Below are 12,755 nucleotides of genomic sequence, written 5' to 3'. Positions count from 1 at the left end.
AGATCTCTATGCTTATGTAGCAAGAATTTTTACAGACTCCAAGGGTTCTACTTATTGATTTTAAAGTGAGAAAATGCATCTCGGTGTCAGAAATCAGAAGAGTGACTACCTTAGGGTAGGGGAAGGTAACCACTTAGATTAGACACAAAGGAACTTGGGAAAACATTATGCATATTATTTTAATGGGGCACATGGCTGCTCATGTAGACGAAGAATGAACCAAGCTCTGTGCTTAAAACTTGCATACTTAGTGTGGCTATTCCTGCAGAGTGTGTTAGACAGCTCTAGCACATAGAAACGCTTAGTCATTGCTGTATCCATATCTTGTACTGCTCCAGAAGGAAGGTTGAGAAAGACACAGCAAGGGATGTCCAGAAGCTTCTACAAAGCTCTCAGAGAGGAGATTTCCATTAACCTTCCCTGTAGCCAGAACCTTCCAGCTGGAGATCTGAAACTCATTGCAAAGCATTGTCTGGCCCACTCCTAGAGTTCAGCTCACCATGAGAAGGAAGTCAGGAATTTAACAATTAGGCTTGGTACATTGTACCCTGGCCTCTGGTTAAGCTGGGCTTGGTCCTCAGCCAGCTGGATACAAAGCAAAACATCCACTATCCCACAGGCTGAACCCGGAAGGGAAACACCACTCCTTGCCCCTAGCATTTGATGGTACCTGGGAAGATGGCTCTGGTTAAATGCTGCTTTACTGTCTCCTCACAGGTAGGGACTGCTCTGTTTATTTTATTGGCATCTTCTGCCCAGTTGTGTCTGATGGACGTGCTACACGTAGCACTAATGAGAAACCTCTCGCCCACTGGGCTGCAAAATCCCAGCCTTTCTCTCTAGGTTTGTGACATGAGCCTCTCCTTTCCAAGCCTAGTTCTATTCAGATGAGATTCCTGGCTCTCCCAGAATGCATCAGAGACTTAACAAGCATATAAGGAAGGAAGGAGAGACAGGCTGGAGGTCCCAGATGGGGCAGATTTTTGTAGTAGTCATCTCCTCTCTTCTGATCCTAAGATTTCCGCTAGAAGATGGGGCAGCCTCAGGAAGGGGAAATCTGGGGTGGGCTCCATATACACTGCTTTCTGGCTATGTCTGGATCGGTTCCACTCCCTTCGAGAACTACCAACATTAGAAACTGTAGAGTTTTTAGTTTGAGGGTGCAGAATGCTGGCATTCCTTCTAGGCTCCGCCCCACAGTTACCTGGCAACAGCCAGGTGTGCCTGACTCACTATAAAAGAGACTGCTTAGCCCCTCCTCTCTTTCTTACCCTTCCTCTCTTACCCTTGTCCCTCTCTGTCCCTTCTCTCCCCATTCCCCCCCCTATGTGTTTTTGGCTGGCCTTTCCTCCTCCCCCCCCCCCTTCTCCCTTCTCCTCCTCCTTTCTCCTTCTCCTTTCTCTCTCTCTCTCTCTCTCTCTCTCTCTCTCTCTGTCTCTCTCTCTCTCTCTCTCTCTCTCTCTCTCTCTCTCTCCCCCTATCTTTCTCTGTCTCTACTCCCTCGACTCTCTTCCCCATGCCCTAAATATACTCTATTCTATACTATGGCTGGTACCTCAGAGAGAAGAGATGCCTCTGCATGGGCCTGCAGAGGTACCCCCTTCCCCCACACCATTTGAGCCTCCACCAAACATATCCCTGACCTTCTTTTCCTTTTTTATAAAACACAACAGAAAGAGTCAAGATGAGAACAGAAAATGTCTGTGATCTTGTTTTGTATTGGGGGATTGAGCCCTCTTACCCCTTCTCAGAAAGATGAGTTTGCAAGAACGCAATGTCAACTGCGAGACAAGTTCACCTAAACTAACAAAGTGAATTTACATCTTCAAAATAAGCATGCCTCTTTGCCACTCCGCCTTGGCTCCTCAAAACAACCCTTGTCTAATCATGAGGAAGGCATCGATGAGTGGCTTTAAGGAATAAATAAAGAGCAATTAGCCAGAGCCCAGCCTGGTGGCACGGGCCTGACATCCCTGCTATAACGTTTGTCAGCCTCTTGCACAGAGACAGTGCTACACCTACTATGTCACCAGCTATTCCCAAAAGTATAGCATTCCAATCTAACTCTAAGTGCCCCTTGGAAGCCTTGGGTATACTCTTGGTTCCATTATTTACCAGCTGTGTGGCCTTGGGCAAGTTATCTGACCTCTCTGGGCCTCTGTTCCAAGCCTCGGTAAATTAAAAATAATAGCACTATCTGTTGCCTGGGGCTATGGGATGGATTATAGGAACCGATATTAGTAAGAAGCATCAGGGCTGGGGCACATAACTATCATGAGGTTTCCCGTTCAGATCTATCCCACGTGGAAACTTCAGTTGACGCTCTTCCCATTCTGAAGGATCCACTTCACCAGTCCCCGGGTTTTCAGGGTGCTGACCTTTGCCCTTTGAACCCTCACAATTGCCACCCAGGCTCCCTGGAGACCCGCTCAGTAGTACTGATGGTCTCACCTTCACAATTCCCTCTTCTCTGCCTTCATTATACAGGACTATGTTAGGTGCCACGCCTCATTACCTTCTGCTTCTCCATGGCTCCCAGCAGAGCCCTTTGTGCATGGTCTGACAACAGGGTTGCTTATTGCTCACAGGCTCTGGAGTTCACATCCTGGCTCTGATACTTACAAGCTGTGCAACGCTGAGTAAGTTGCTCAGCCTCTTTGAACCCAGTTCTATATGGAGACACTCGCTGTGAGAGTAAATCTAAGGGTGTTTAGAAACCGGGGGGCGGGGGGTGGAGGGGGAGGGGGGCTGATATGCAGCACAAAGGAAGTTATGAGCAAAACTTCCCACAATTGGAGCTCAGTACTTAGAGGGCAGCAGTCACGCACCTGGGTATGAAAAAGAACTAGGGATGGAAATTTGAGCCATAACAGTACTCGTGCACGGAAGGCACGCATCATCCCTGGATCAGAGCAGTTAAAATCAACATTTAAGCGGCCCTCCTTGAGGGGAGGAGACCTTGGAGGAGGAGGAGAGTTGGAAGTGATTGATAGGACCACAGCCCACAGCCGGCACCTGTTTCTTAAAGTGGGACGGATTTTGCAGCTCCTGGGGGCGCCGAGCTTCCATACTCACTAGTAGCCCCAGAGGCTATGGAGGCTCACGCTGAGCCCTGACAAAAGCTGCTACATTGAAGGGAGCTGAAGGCACTAGTGTGGGTGAGGCAGTCCACCGGTTATATACCTGGCTCGGCGCCGGCTGGATTCCCTGCAAGCAGCTCTCATTACCAAACTCTTTCTCAATCTGCTCTTTGCGCAAGCCCAGGACAGATCCCTGCAAACACCCCAGGAGCCCAGCCCGCCTGCCACCCGGACTAGTGACTTAATCACCCACCAGCCTTCCCTTGCAGTTGGAAAGGGCGCCTGGATAGGCAGCTTGAAGCCCCAAGACTGGTCGGTGTCTTTGCCCCTTCATCCAAGTCAAGTACGTCCACCCCTGAACAGTGGACAGAATCTTCCCGCTTTGCTTTGTCTTAGGAACTTCTATGGCTGAGATAAAACACTATGAGCCTTTATACACTGGAGGGCTACTGATTTGTGTGTTAATTTTTGTGCACTGCTATTTTATCGAAAGTGTTTACCAGCTGTAGGAATTTCCTGGTGAAATTTTTAGGGTTACTTATATATTCTATTGAATATATATTTTATCACCTGAAAGAAAAAAAAAGATACTTTGAACTCTTCCTTTTCAGTCTGTATCCCCTTGATCTTCTTTAGTGGTCCTGTTGCTCTAGCTAAGGCTGCAAGGACTTTATTGAATAGGGATAAAGAGAACAGAGAAAATTGCTCCTGATTTTAGTAGAATTGCTTTGCTTTTCTCTTCTTTTAAATTGATGCTGGCTATGAGCTTGCTCTAAATTGCCTTTACTATGTTGAGTTGCCCCTTGTATCCCTTGTCTCTCCAGGGGATTTATCATGAAGGGGTATTGGATTTTGTCAAAGGCCTTTTCTGCGTCTAATGAGATGATCATGTGGTTTTTGTCTTTCGGTCTCTTTATATGGTGGATCACATTCATTGGTTTACGTATGTTGAAACATCCCTGCATCTCTGGGATGAAGCCAACTTAATCACGGTGGATGATCTTTTTGATGTGTTCTTGGATATGATTTGCAAGTATTTTATTGAGAAATTTTACATCAGTGTTCTCATGGGGGAAATTTGTCCATAATTCTTTTTCTTTGTTGGATCTTTATGTGATTCGGGTGTCAGGGTAATTGTGGCTTCATAAAATAAATTTGCCAATGACCTCCTGTTTCTAATTTGTGGAATAATTTGAGGAGTATTGTCATTAACTCTTCTTTGAAAGTCAGGTAGGATTCTGTGTTAGAATCATCTAACCCTAGGCTTGTTGTTGTGGTTGTTGTGGTTGTGAACCTTTTAATTACTGCTTCTTTTTTTTTTTTTTTTGGTTTTTTGGTTTTTCAAGACAGGGTTTCTCTGAGTAGCCCTGGCTGTCCTGGAACTCACTTTGTAGACCAGGCTGGCCTCAAACTCAGAAACCCGCCTGCCTTTGCCTCCCAAGTGCTGGGGTTAAAGGTGAGCTCCACTACTTCCTGGCTTTAGTTACTGCTTCTATTTCACTAGAGATTACAAGTAGTGACACTTCTTCCAACAAGGCCACACCTACTCTAACAAGGCCACACCTACTCTAACAAGGCCACACCTACTTCAAAAAGACCTTCCTAATCTTTCTCAAGTAGTGCCACTCTCTGATGATGAAGTATTCAAATATATGAGCTTACGGGGACGTTCATATTCAATCACCACAGTAAGTTTTTAGACTATGTCCTTATGATCCTCTATATGTCTGTAGCTACGGACCCCTTTTCATCTCTAATTTTCTTAACGTAAATATTTTCTCCCCACCTTTTGGTTATTTTGAATAAGGGTTTGTGAATCTTACTAATTTTCTTTGTTTTTTCTTGTTCTTTGTATTGTGTTTGTGGTGGTTGTTTCTGTTTTATTGATGTCAGCCCTGACTTTATTTTTTGCCATCTACTCCTTTTGGGTGTGATTTCTCCTTTTGATTCTAGAGCTTTCAGGTGTGCTATTAAGTTACTAACATGAGATCTCCCCAACTTCTTTATAGAAATACTTAGTGCTTTGGACTTGTCTCTTAGAGCTGCCTCTACCGTGTTCCATCAGTTCGCATTTGCTGTGGATTCATTTTCATTCCGTTCTAGAAAGACTTCAGTTTCTTTCTTGACCTGTTTTTTGTTCAGTAGAGAGTTTTTCAGTTCCAGTTTGTAAGCTCTCTGATGATGATGGTGATGGTGATGGTGATGGTGATGGTGATGGTGATGGTGATGGTGATGGTGATGGTGATGGTGATGGTGATGATGATGATGATGGTGTGTAGCTTTAACCCATGGTGGCCAGATAGGATGCAGGGAGTGATTTTAGTTGTCTTTTATCTGTTGAGACTTACCTTGTATTCAAGTATATTGACAGTTTTGGAGACAGATCCGTGAGGTGCTTACAAAGGACAGCCTGAGAAAGAAATCACAGAGACAACAACTTTCACAGTAGCCTCAAATAATATAAAAGCATCTTGGAGTACGATAAAAAATAAAATTTAAAAAACTTTAAGACACTGAGAAAGAAATTAAAGAAGATATCAGAAGATGATAGAAAGATCTCCGATGTTCATGAATCAGTAGGATTGATGTAGTTTAAAAAACAAAAACAAGAACAAAAAACAAAACAAAACAAACAAAAAAAAACGGGCATCCTTCCAAAAGCAATATGCAGATTCAAAGCAATTCCCATCAAAATTCTAGCATAAGATCTTCATAGATCTTGAAGGGACAATTTTTAGTTTCATATGGAAACACACACACGCTAGCTAAAACAATCCTAAATAATAAAAGAAACACAGGGGGAATTGTCATTCCTTACCTCAAATTTTACTACAGAGTTATAGGAATAAAAACAGCATGGTATTACCACAAAAACAGAAATGTTGATTGATAGAATCGATTTCAAGACCCAAACACAAATCCAAACATCTATGGATACCTAATTTTTTGATAAAGAAGCCAGATATACACATTAAGAAAAAATACAGCATCTTTAACAAATAGTTCTGGTCAAACTGGATGGCTACATTAGAAGAATCCAAATAGATTCATGCTATCACCCTCCAAATGGATCAAAGACCTCAACATAAAAACTGAACCTCATAGAAGAGAAAGAGGGGGACACCCTTAAATTCTTTGATACACAAAAAAAAAAAAACTTTCTGAACAGAACACCATTAGCTCAGGCACTAAGATTAGCAATAAATGGAACCTCATGAAACTGAAAAGATTCGATATAGCAAAAGACACCATCATTTGGACAAAGCGGCAGCCTACAAAATGGGAAACTATTTTTACCAACTACATATCCAACAGAGGGCTAATATCTAGTATAAAGAACTTCTAAAACTAGATATCAAGAAAAAAACAATTATAAATTAGGGTACTGATCTAAATAGAGAATTCTCAAAAGAAGAAACTCAAATAGCTGAGAACCACTTAAAGAAGTGCTCAACATCCTTAGCCATCAGGAAATGCAAATCAAAACAACGTTGAGATTTCATCTCACACCTGACAGCATAGCTAAGATCAATAAAACAGGTGATAGATCAAGCTGATGAGGATTGAGGATAAGGGGAACACCCATCCATTGTGAGTGGGAGGGAAAACGTGTACAGCCACTGTGGAAATCAGTGTGGCGGTTCCTCAGGGAGACGAGAATCCATGTACATCAAGATCCATCCACACCACTCTTGGGCATATATCCAAAGGTCACTTCATCCTCCCACAGAGAGTCTTCCTCAACCACGTTCATTGTTGCTGCATTCATAATAGCCAGACATTGAAAACAACCCAGATGCCCCTCAATAGAAGAATGAATAAAGAAAATGTATACTTTTACACAATGGAATATTACTCAGCCATTAAAAAAATTAAAATTCACAGGTAAATGGATTGAATCCAGGAAGACAAATATGGCATGTATTCACTTATATGTGGATAGGAGTTGTTAAGTCAATGATAGCCAAGCTACATTCCTTAGAACCACAGAGGACAGGTATAGAGTCCTATTAGAATATGTCCTATGTCGTTAGTATGGGAAGGCACACTACTGAAAGAGCACCAAGGTAACCACAAACCCTTTGGTGTACAGTGGTGTTCTGCCTGCAGGATAAGCTAGAGCATTGGTGACATGAAGCTTGTAGGAGCAACCAACCAATAGCTGATCTGACTTAAACCCCAGTCCAGGAGATAGAACCCATACCCACAAAGAACCTGAGATTAGCTAGCCCAGGGACCTAGGCTAAAACTAAATAGTATTCTAAAAGGAAAAAATTATACATATACATATACATATACATATACATATACATATACATATACATATACATAATGGCAATAAAATGACTCCTAATGACATTCTGCTATACTCATAAGCATTCCTTGCTCAGCCATCATCAGGGAAGCTTCCCCCTCCGGTAGACAGGAACAACTATATAGAGACTCACAGTCAGGCACTATGCAAAGGGTGAGAGACCTTGGAATGTTCAGCCCTAAATAGGCTGTCTCCATCCAATCTTTTCCCTCAGGAATCAGGGAACCCTGCAGAAGAGGTAGAAAGAGTGTGAGAGGCAGAGGGGATGGAAGATACCAAGATAACAAGGCTGTCTAAGTCAATGTGGTCAACATAGATATGCGCTCACAAAGACTGGGGCAGCATGCACACAGCCTGCAGGGCCTGCATGGTTCTGCACCAGGTCCTATGCATATATATTATGGCTTCCACTTTAGTGTTTTTTATGATGTTCCTGAGTGTGCAAACAAATAGGTCTGTGTTTCTTGTGCCTTGTCTTGAACCCTTTTCCTTCTGTTTGTTTTTGGTTCAATTGCACTGTGTTAGCTTTTGTTTTATTGTGTTACATTTTATTTTATTATTACCCATTACAAAGCCTGTGTTTTTTGTTTTTGTTTTGGGGGGATTTTTTTTGGTTTTTTGTTTTTGTTTTTATTGAGAAACAGAAAGGAGGTAGATTTGGAGGGGAGGTGGGGAGGAACTGAGAAGAGAAGGGGAAATTTAAATCAGGATCTATTATGTAAGGAAAAAATATATATTTTCAATAAAAAGGAAAAAAATCATCACCAAGAAGCAACTTGGGGATTATTTGACTCTCCTTTCCCAGGTAAAGTCCATCCCTCACATCAATTATCACTCAGGCAGACATACCACAAGCCAATCTGGTGGAGACATTTTCTCAGTTGCAGTTCCCTCTTCCAAATGACTCTAGCTTGTGTCAATTTGACATAGACCTAGCCAGCACAGCGCAGTCTCTGAGAAGGGAATCGTGCTGCTGTGGTTAGATCACAGATGTCAGAATAACCCTTGTGCTTGCTCCACGTCGTGTATAAAAAGAACTTGGAATGCATGCAGGAGCAGCCAAAGAGCAAACAGAAAACTACATGATCCTTTGAATGTCTATCTTTAATCTCAGCATATAAGGATTTAGGCCAGCCTTGCCCAATCACAAAGAGAGTTACGAGCCAATGTGGACTATGATTACCCTGCCTCAGACATACACACACACACACACACACACACACACACACACACACACACACATTGTTTTAAAAAACTATTTAAGAATTAGAAGAAAATAAGCATAAAATTTTATAACTAGGTTAGGTAAAAATTCTTAAAACAGAAAATGAGAGGAAACTGAACATTTTGACTATTACATAAAAATATAAAACTTCACCTCTTCAAGAGACGCTTTTTTAACATTGGCATTATTATGTCCCACAGTGGCACATAACTGTCACCCTGGCACTCCAGCACCCTCCACACCACCACGGAGTGGGAGGAGCCAATGTAAATTGATATTACATGGGGAGGAGGGGAGGGAGCAAACCTACCTTATGCCTGGAATATTGAAAGAACTCAGAAATTCAATAAGAACACAACCATCTCAATGTAAAAATTGACATAGTACTTTTTATCAGAGGAAAGATGCACGCGGTAGATGAACCCTGGAAAGGATGGATGCTAAGCCTCATTAGTCACCAGGGAAGAGGAGAGGAGGCTACATTGAGCTGATGCTGCTGACCTACTGGATCCCTAAATACCAGCCAATCAGTCTTGGTGAGACTGGTCCACCTCTTCAGCTCCTTCCCACCACTACCCAAATTGCCAGTGCTTCTGCATAAAACAGTGCAGCATTTGAATATACCTGTCTAGGTACCACTTACTGATACTTTGATCCTGTCTGGATTGCTTATTAAACCTAATACTGGATAAATGTATAGATCTGGGTGGACAGCTGTATTGTTCTTGGACTGGTGGCAAGTGGGAGACTAAACTATCCAGGTATCCTCCACGGGATTCTTTTTCAAGTATGTTAGGCCCAGGGATGAAAAGAAAGTATGGTACTCTGATGGCAGTCGGTGTTGTCAAGCGTGCAGCTGTTCTGAGCTCTCCCACTCTACTGTTGGCAGTACTCAAGTGACAAGTCCGTCCCTTCTTGTCAAGTAAAAATGTGAGGCAGGAGCCCTATCTGTAGGCACTTACCCAGGAGACACAGAGAAGCACAAAAGCATGAACACAAAATGGGGGGAACTTCATAACAATTCCCACTTGGGAACAACATCCAGATGTCTGTATAACGTTGAAGCAATGAACAGTAAGTAGACAACCCATCTAAGAGAATCAGTCCTTCTCAGGAATGAAGACGAGGGAAGTGGATAAGCCTGCCATCCTGGCAGGAGGGAGGTTGCAGCAGGTGGACTCTAGTCTAGAGCAGTCTGCGCTCCCTAATGAAACGTCTGGGAGAGGGGAAGAGGAAGAAAACAGGAGCGTGGTGGGGCTTGCTAGCGGAGTCTGTCAAACCACATCCATCTGCACACCGGAAGAGTCCGCTTTATAGAAAAGAGCCCTGACTAAACACAGCTTTTTAAATCACGCAAAACAGCATTTGGAATATAGCTCAGTTGGTAAGCTGCTCGTGGAGCATGCATGAGGCCCTGGGTTTGATTCCCCCCAGCGTGGCTTAAATTAGACATGGTGACACATAGCCGTAGTTCCAGCACTGAGGGGGTGGAGGCAGGGAGATTAGAAGTTCAAGGGTATTCTCTTCATCTCTCCTAGCTTTCAATGATATGGAAATCAGACAGTCTGGCTGTAGGTGTACCTCAGTGGTACAGAAATCAAACAGGCAGGCTAGTGGTACAGCGTGAGGGTGGAGCTTGTCCGTCCGTCCCCCCTCCTCCACCCCCGAGAGTGCATAAAACCCTGAATCTCATCCTCAACTCCAAAAGAAAAACTAAAATCGTGACCCCTGGGGATGATTCTCAGTGGCAGAGTACCTAATCAGCCTGTGTGAGAGCCTAGCACCACATGCAAAAATAATGTAATTCCTTAAGTTCAAAGAGTCTACAGGTAGGGAAAGACCTATAAGGATGCTGCCTCTCCCTTTAGCAAGTGTTTCTTCCCACCTACCCCATTTCTCAGTGGCTTCAGGCACCCTATGATCCTTGGAACACAGTTTGAAAAGTAACCCTCCAGGCTAGATATGGTTGCTGTTCTAGTTAGGTTCCTGTTGCCACGTTGCTATGACAAACACCATGACTAAAGTGATTGCAGGAGAAAGGGGTTTATTTGGCTCACACCTCTCAGTCACAGAACATCGCTGAGGGGAGCAGAGGCAGGAATCATGGAGGAAAATTCGCTTGGGGGCTTGTTTCCCTGGCTGACCAGTTTACTTCCTTACACAGCACAGGACCACCTTCCTGGGATGGCAATGGCCCCAGTGGGCCCTCCCAATCATCAGTCAAGAAAATGTTCCCGAGATGTGCCCACAGGCCAACCTGATGGAAGCAATTCCCAAATCCGAGTTTCCACTTCCCAGGTAACTCCGGTGTGTGTCAAGATGACAAAAACACATTTTAGTACAGTGCTGCATATCTGTCATCGGGGAACCTTAGAGGCTGAGAAAAGAGTGTGAGTCTGAGGTCAGCCTGGTAAGACGATGTCTAAAGAGAGTGGTGGGGAGACGGACAATTTGAGAGAATCATATCTCCAGGAGCTTCTAAACCAATCATTATACAAATATTCTTGTGTATTTGGTGAGTCTTAAATACTACTCCAGCCACTGGGAGTCGGGATTATAAAAGCCACCTACTAAGGTAGATCTGATCTAGGGGGTGACTTATTCCAGGTGCTCTTTTAAAGTCCTTTTGCAAGCCTATTAACACAATGGTTAGCAGGAGCCACATTTTCCAGGTATGGAGATTGAGGCATAGGGAGATTATTTTTCTGTCAGGCTGATTAAGAGAGTCAGACCTGGAATTTTAGCCCAGAAATTTCAGCCCCAGGCATTTTCTCTTCAGACATCTTGCCAGGTTCTAACCTCTGCTGTGTGTGCCCTGAGGTACCTGGGAACCCAACTCAGAATGCCACCTCTCTTAGGTCAACTGGATCCCCTCCAACTCTTGGGCCTAGTGAGGTTAAGGCTCCCAGATTGGACTCCCAGTGAAATAAGATCCCACATGGCTTGGAGCTGACGCAAGCGCAAGCAGCTCTCTCTACCTGCAGAGCCGCTGAAAAGCTTGCCTCTGGGGTGTGGAGGAATGTTCTGCCTGGCCCAAGGGCTGGATTTTACTATGGCCACCCCTCCAAGGCTCTGCCCACTGCTGGGCAAATAGCCTATCCAATAACTCTGCTAGTTTCTGGCTTGACAGGACGAAAGGGATATGTCTGCCTCCAGGACGTCAGCACCACTTCAGGAAGCAGCGTAGGGACGAAGCCAAGGGCATGCTGAGCCAGCAGGGACTGCACAAACTGTTCCAGCAGAAGGCTGGGGAAGGAGCCTAGAGGTCATGCATGCCCAGGCCTCCCACTGTGCAAGTAGGAAAGCCAGGTCCAGATTAAGGAGGTGGCTTGCCTCCTGATCAGACACCTGCCACTGCCTTGTGGGGCATAGGAAGATGCCAGTCTTGGAAAGCTACATCCCTGCCCCAGCCTACCTATGTAACAAATCACTTAATATCCAAATCCTTTTTTTTTTCTGTTGTTTTTCCCAGAGTGGCCTTGAACTCACGATCTCCAAGTCACAGAAATCCTCCTGCTTTAGCTTCATGGACTCTGGAACTACCAACATGCAACATCATATGTGGATAACATCCAGGTCTTTGATTCCATCTGTAGGACAGAGATGATGACCACCCTGGAGAAGGCCATCAATCCTGCTCGGGTGGCTGATTACAGCAGCTCCTCCTTATGTTCTACCTCTCCTGGTGTGTCCCAGATAGTCTTGAGTTTCAAGAATTAACTTCCCTCCACTGAAATGCAGCCTCTGTATCACATTTCAACTCTTCTCCAGGCTAGCAGCAGCACCAGACTCACCCAAGAGCTAGCTGGAAATGTAGAGGCTCAAATGGCACTCAGCCCTGATGAACAGGCTCTGCCTCCTGACAAGGGCCCCATCCCACCCCGAGAAGTCCAACCCATCACTCCTTCCTTCCTTCTTTCCTTCCTTCCTTCCTTCCTTCCTTCCTTCCTTCCTCCCTTCCCTCCCCTCTCCTACCCTCTTCTTCCCTTCCCTTCTTACCCCCTCCTGTTCCTTTATTTTTAATTTTATTTCTTTAAAAAAATGGTCCTAGCCACGTACCCCCAAGCTGGTCTCAAACTCTGGGGCTTAAGCAAGGCATAGTGGCACACACATGTGATCCCAGCACTTAAGAGGC

The 12,755-nt window shown here is 44.3% G+C and overlaps 1 long non-coding RNA gene across 1 annotated transcript; it reads left to right on the top strand.

Moving 5' to 3' along the window:
- The first annotated feature begins 671 nt into the window (after positions 1-671).
- Positions 672-12,174, top strand: LOC114609479. Its single transcript, XR_003709524.1, has 3 exons — positions 672-717; positions 10,785-10,918; positions 12,093-12,174. It is a non-coding gene; the product is annotated as an uncharacterized LOC114609479 (long non-coding RNA).
- The last annotated feature ends 581 nt before the right edge of the window (positions 12,175-12,755 follow it).

Source organism: Grammomys surdaster, unplaced genomic scaffold (assembly GCF_004785775.1).
Source record: "Grammomys surdaster isolate TR1022 unplaced genomic scaffold, NIH_TR_1.0 125974, whole genome shotgun sequence".
Lineage (NCBI taxonomy): Eukaryota > Metazoa > Chordata > Mammalia > Rodentia > Muridae > Grammomys > Grammomys surdaster.
This window is presented reverse-complemented; position numbering and strand designations above follow the sequence as displayed.